This window comes from Mytilus galloprovincialis, chromosome 11 (assembly GCF_965363235.1).
Source record: "Mytilus galloprovincialis chromosome 11, xbMytGall1.hap1.1, whole genome shotgun sequence".
In the NCBI taxonomy this organism is placed as follows: domain Eukaryota; kingdom Metazoa; phylum Mollusca; class Bivalvia; order Mytilida; family Mytilidae; genus Mytilus; species Mytilus galloprovincialis.
Genome location: NC_134848.1, coordinates 47,040,034 through 47,046,033, shown reverse-complemented (window position 1 = coordinate 47,046,033; position 6,000 = coordinate 47,040,034).

Here is a 6,000-nt window from a genome sequence, read left to right as displayed (position 1 = left end):
AACGAAAGGTATATGGTATGAAAATAATTAATATCATTTTTATATATAGTACGGTAAAAATGTATGGATCGATGTAACAAAAAGTCATATGAAATCATAAAAATCAAATAATTCCCTTATTTCGGTACACTTTATTTTTCGTTTGTGTAATATCTGAAAACACACAATAAAAACTAATATCGGATGATCCTATACTTAACTTTCTATCCAGTTAATGAATTCGGGTGACGAGCTAGTATTTTGAATAATGGATTTCCCGATACATAGATAAACGAAATTGGATCAATGACGGTGTAATTTTTGTTAAACATTAGTTCTAACAAGAAAAAAAGGTGGAGATAATAATGTTAAAATGGAGTGTCACATACACAATTAAATTTAAGATATTAAGTGTCATCTTTCACATAACATAAATGTTATTACACGTCTTTTAAAAAACATAGGACTGTGTATGACTAAACCATACAACGATGCAATACATAATAAAACAGTACAAATTAAATACCTTTATAATTGTCCAATGCTTTGTTCTTCTTATCATGATTACTGTATAACCTTTTGTCCTTTATACAATCTATGTATTTTGTATTCAAGTTATTGACATCTACAGTTAAATGTATATAAACCTATGAGTTAAGCCTTTTTCAACTGATTTTTATAGTTTGTTCAAATGTTGTACTGTTACACCACTGTCCAAGGTTAGGCGGGATTAGAATCCCACTAAGATGTTTAACCCCGCCACATTCTGTATCTATGTGTCCGTTCTAAGTCAGGAGCCTGTTATTCAGTGGTTGTCGTTTGTTTTTGTGTTACATATTTTTTTTTTCGTTCATTTTTTGTACATCAATTATGTCGTTAGTTTTTCTCGTTTGAATTGTTTTACATTGTCCTTTCAGTGCCTTTTATAACTGTCTATGCGATATGGGCTTTGATCATTTTTGAAGGCCGTACTGTGACCTAAAGTTGTTAATTTCTGTGGCATTTGGTCTGTTGTAGAGAGTTGTCTCATTGGCATTCATACCGCATCTTTTTTGATATATTAAGCATTAACAGACATGACGAAAAATTGTATTTTCGCATGAAAATACATACTTTATGTACTGTATATGAAACGTTTATCACATAAATAAGAGACCATTTCAAAACTCTTTGAATAACCAAATAACTGCACTTAAGCACTTCTTTTTAGAAGCAAAATAGCAGATAACAACCGAAGGCCACCAATGCGTCTTTAATGCAGCCAGAAAATCCCGGGGAAAAAAACTTGTCTATATAAAATGTAAACGATTTCCTTTAGTTATTTGATTAGATTTAAACTCTTTCTGAAATATATTACCTGTATGATTATCCGATGGTATCTCATTAAAAAGCTTAAGGTTGTTTTCAAACCTCAACAGGTTTCTACTTTCTACATAGCTGTTTGAAGTTTGAAATATATCCACAGGAGAGGTGGGTGAAGTCTGTTCATAGTGCATTACTTCACGTGCTGCAGATTCTGTGATATCTTTAAACGCAATTTGTTCAAAAGGCTGAAGAGAAGTTTAATATCGATAAATATATCATTATTACCGTTACTGTAATGTAAAGAAATGCAGTTTTGCTATGTAACACATGAAAATCAATCATCTAACAATAGTTCTTCATTGTTTATTTTTTTTATAAGAATCAAAGAACAAACAACCACTGACCGACTGGCATCATAAAAAAAAATAAGAAGCAAGACCAGGTACGACGACAGGGTTCTGCATGCACCACTTGTTAATAATGCCGAAGGTCATGCTTGTTGTAAAATAAAGGCTATGTGGTCAAAGAACAGAAAGATGAGAGAAAATAAATTTGTTATCTTGTTTTCGTATGTTTTAAGAGGTTTCAGCGTTGCTTATAACGCTTTTTTCAACAAGGAGTTTCGCACGAAATTTAAATAAGTATTATTTTCTGGTGGATGGTCAATCAGTGTTTAGGTACTGATATATAATATATATGTAAGAAGATGTGCATATGAGACATCTCAATCCAAGTCACAATTTATAAAAGTAAAGCATTATAGGTCAAAGTAAGGTCTACATCCCCTCGCTATATAAAGGGCCCCAAAAAGGACTAGTGTAAAACCTTTCAAACGGGAACACTAACACTATAATCTTTATAATAGTCGAGAAACGAGAAACACTTATCAACAAACAACAACAACTGAACATCACATTCCTGTCTTAGGGCATGTGCAAACAAATGCAGCGGGTTTAAACGTTTTACCAACCTTCACCCTTACCTGAAACAATAGTGTAGCATCACAACATTGACAGACACACTTTAAAATATGAATTGAAATGGTTTGACTCAATCAAAAGATATATTGACAATAGTTAACAAGCACTGATCGAACAAGTTTGATCAGTGATACAATGTAAATATGAAATCAATTAAATAAGAGCGGAATAAATCAAGGCAACAGTATTATTCTTCTGTGAGATGTTAAACAATTTGGGGAAAAGAAAAAAATAGCCTTGAACAAAAAGCAACCATATACAATGAAAAAACACAGGTAAATGAAAATAATTGTGTGGTAAGGTACACGGTTTACCAGCTTCGGAATCTTTAAAAAAAATAATATTACTGCTTATGGTGTTCATATATGCATATATATCAGAAATGCATCTCAGTAATTATATTTAATGCAGTCAAATTGATTTCTAACATTAATGTTACCTGTACGATCTGTATTGATGGACGTTTTCTGTGGACTTTTGTTTCTAAGTTAGGTGGTGGATCGGTGTCTGATGCTTAAAATATGAAAATAGTTTATACTTTACAGGTCACTTTTTTATATCTTAAAATCAATTTATATACATTTAATATTATAACGAACATTTGGAGTAAATTTATATTTCCTCAACCATTAGATATAAGTTAAAATTTAACGGAACACTAGCTACGTGATATGGACAAAATGACATAATTAAAGGGAAGTAATGAAATAATAATGCATTGTTAACAGTCAAGAAGTCTATTGGTTATCAAAACAAATCAATTCATCAATTTATATACATTTTAAATGTAAACAATTAATACACCTTTTCATTCAAATATAAAATGAAAAAATGTTTTCAAATGTTATCGAGTATTTAAATGCGTGATTTAAAATGATTATTTAATAACCATTCATTAAAATCGTTATGAAAGAATATCATATCAATTCATCAACCATTTGGAAATTGTTAAAGTGTTCAAAACGATCAACTTATTAACATGTACATGATGAATTGTTCTCATGTTATCAATGGAATTGTCCTTTTTACAGTGAAGAAGCCTTAGGCTGGTATGATATTTTGGCCTTGAAATTTTTAAAACATAAATTCCTTTGTCACGAAAACTTACCTGTTTTACATGTTTTAATTAATGAACAACATGATAGCTTAATGACTAGATGTATACTTACTAATTATAGTATAAGGCTCATGAGTAAAGCTGGTCTCTGTTGTAGGTGGATCAATATCACTTATTTTTGTAGCCGTCTGAAAAGTACACTATGCCAACATTCAGAAAATGATTTTTTAAATATATTCATCAAAGACTAAGTTGTTCTCAAAATTTCAATAATTGAGGGTCTAATAAAAACCATTGCTATATATCGTATGCGTTTTTATTTTTTTGACTTTGTACATAAATCAGGTCGTTAATTTACTCGTTTGAATTGTTTAACATTTTAATCATAGGGCCTTCTATTTGTGTGTTAATTATAGAGTTTGATTTTGCTCATTGTTGAAAGTACTACAGTGTCTTCGGTTGCTAACGTCTATGTCATTTGTCATCCAGTGGAGAGCTGTCTCATTGGCAATCTACCCTAACCATCATATTTATATTAAATAAGTAACACTGATATAAATTTAGAAGCTTTTTTTGTTAAGATACCTTTTCCCGGAAACTTGATACTGATGATGATTGCTTGGGCTCCTCGTAAATTCTATGACTTCTATTAAATTGTAGTCTATTGCAATCAAATATATCCCTTATAACTGCCATGAATACAATTATAGAAGTAATTATTTCGATGCAGTAGACACATATAATTCCGATCATCAGCCCACTCATTTTCCTTTCGGATAGATATACGCAGTAACATAATAATAAAGTATCATATACGTTTCAAGACATCTGTATAGTATATTAGCTTGTCTAAACGTGTTACAATATTTGTGAATATTTTCCTCGTTGATCTTACTAAATGTCCTGAAGTACATAAGCCGCACAAAAGTAGACAATAATACGTTGTATAATAGGACGACACCAAAAAATACGAAATCGCCAAGTTTTTCTTCATTTTCATCTTTTGCAAACAAACTGAATATCAATAAAAATCCAGTCAGGTTAACAAAAAATCCTAAATCCAGTCGTAAGCTTGTCGTTTCGACAAAATGCTTTTTTGTTCCAATTTCCAGTTCTTTACAGAAATTTCTAGTCATGTAAAGTACGAATTTTGTTGAGAAGTCAAGTGAAATATGTTCTGACACCATTTTTTGTCCGTTTGTCTCATAAAATGGTGTTGGCAAAATATCATATAATAGAAGTGCGATACCAATAGCCAATAAATACGTTAAAGATCCGTCATACTACCTAACGATATGAATTGAAAACATATTCATTATTTAAAACCTTTGTCCCGTTGCTAAATCATATTTGTAAACTTTGTGTATATCTTTTAGAAAAGCACTAACAAAGTTATTAACACAATGAAGTTTTCAAACCTGGATATATCTTGCATGACTCGATTATTCTCATCTAATGTTACATTCTACATTATTCGGATATCGATAGGGGAAATACTAAATGTAGTTGGATTTTTCACCATTTGTGCAACAAACAGAGACAATTATAGACAAAATGGTGTCAACTTCGGCTTATTCATGTCAATAATAATGTACATATTCATTTTTCATCTTATATCGTCATTTACCGGAAAGATATCACCATATAAATCACGGAAGTATTTTGTGATGTATAAGATAGCAGACTTGATGTATGACGTTTTACTTTTGATTTACAATTACTTTTTATCAGGACTGACAACTTCCATCACTTCTGTGACAATAACGATAATACTATGTATAGACATGTTCTTGGACTGTGCTAATATTTTGGTGATTTGTGTTCTGTATAATGCCAATAAACGATCATTGCAGAATATTTCACGATAATAATTTTAGATGAATGGCAACCGTGATTATGCAATTGGAATTCTTTGTGTTTTCTGATGAATTTCGGTAGATAGTTTGAATACAAATTGTTCTTTCTCAGAAAGGAATTGCAGGAACAAAAGGACATGCTTTATTAAACTAACTATCAGAATTCAGTGTTGGATCCATCTTTGATAAAGATTTTTGTTTAAAATATACAACACTGTTCAGGGGTTATACTGGAGGACAATAATAGAACATGCAGTGAAGTGGACTGAATTCTGTCAAAATAGGTGAACTGTTATATAGTATTAAGAATCAGCCAAAATCGTTCTGTAAATTGTCATCAAATCAACAAATTCACTAATTTTAAGTTCCTACATTTTTCTTAAAAAATCATATGCTGTTGATAAATAAATCTCCGTTTTACTGATGAGATAGAAGTAAGGTCAGGAACATCGTGTTTATGCTATAAACATTCAAAGTGATGTTGCATATACAAACTTCACTTGCATATGGGAAATACATTTCCAACTTATTCGGTATCCAAGAGCTTGCAGCTCCTACTCAGACTTTGTAAAACGTCTCAAGTTTCTGAGCAAAACGTTGATGAACCAGGGGTGTGTCAAAGAACTTTTATTTTTCTTTATGAATATTACTTTTACTGTTTAGTCTTGCTCTTGGTGATATTCATTTGACGTGACTCTGTACATATATATCCCGTCATTATGTGTTATTGTGCTATTGTAAAAAAAAACATTTGATTTTTGTCTTTCATTTTGTCTTATATCCTTTGTCTATATACCTTTTTGTGATTCTTTGATACATGATG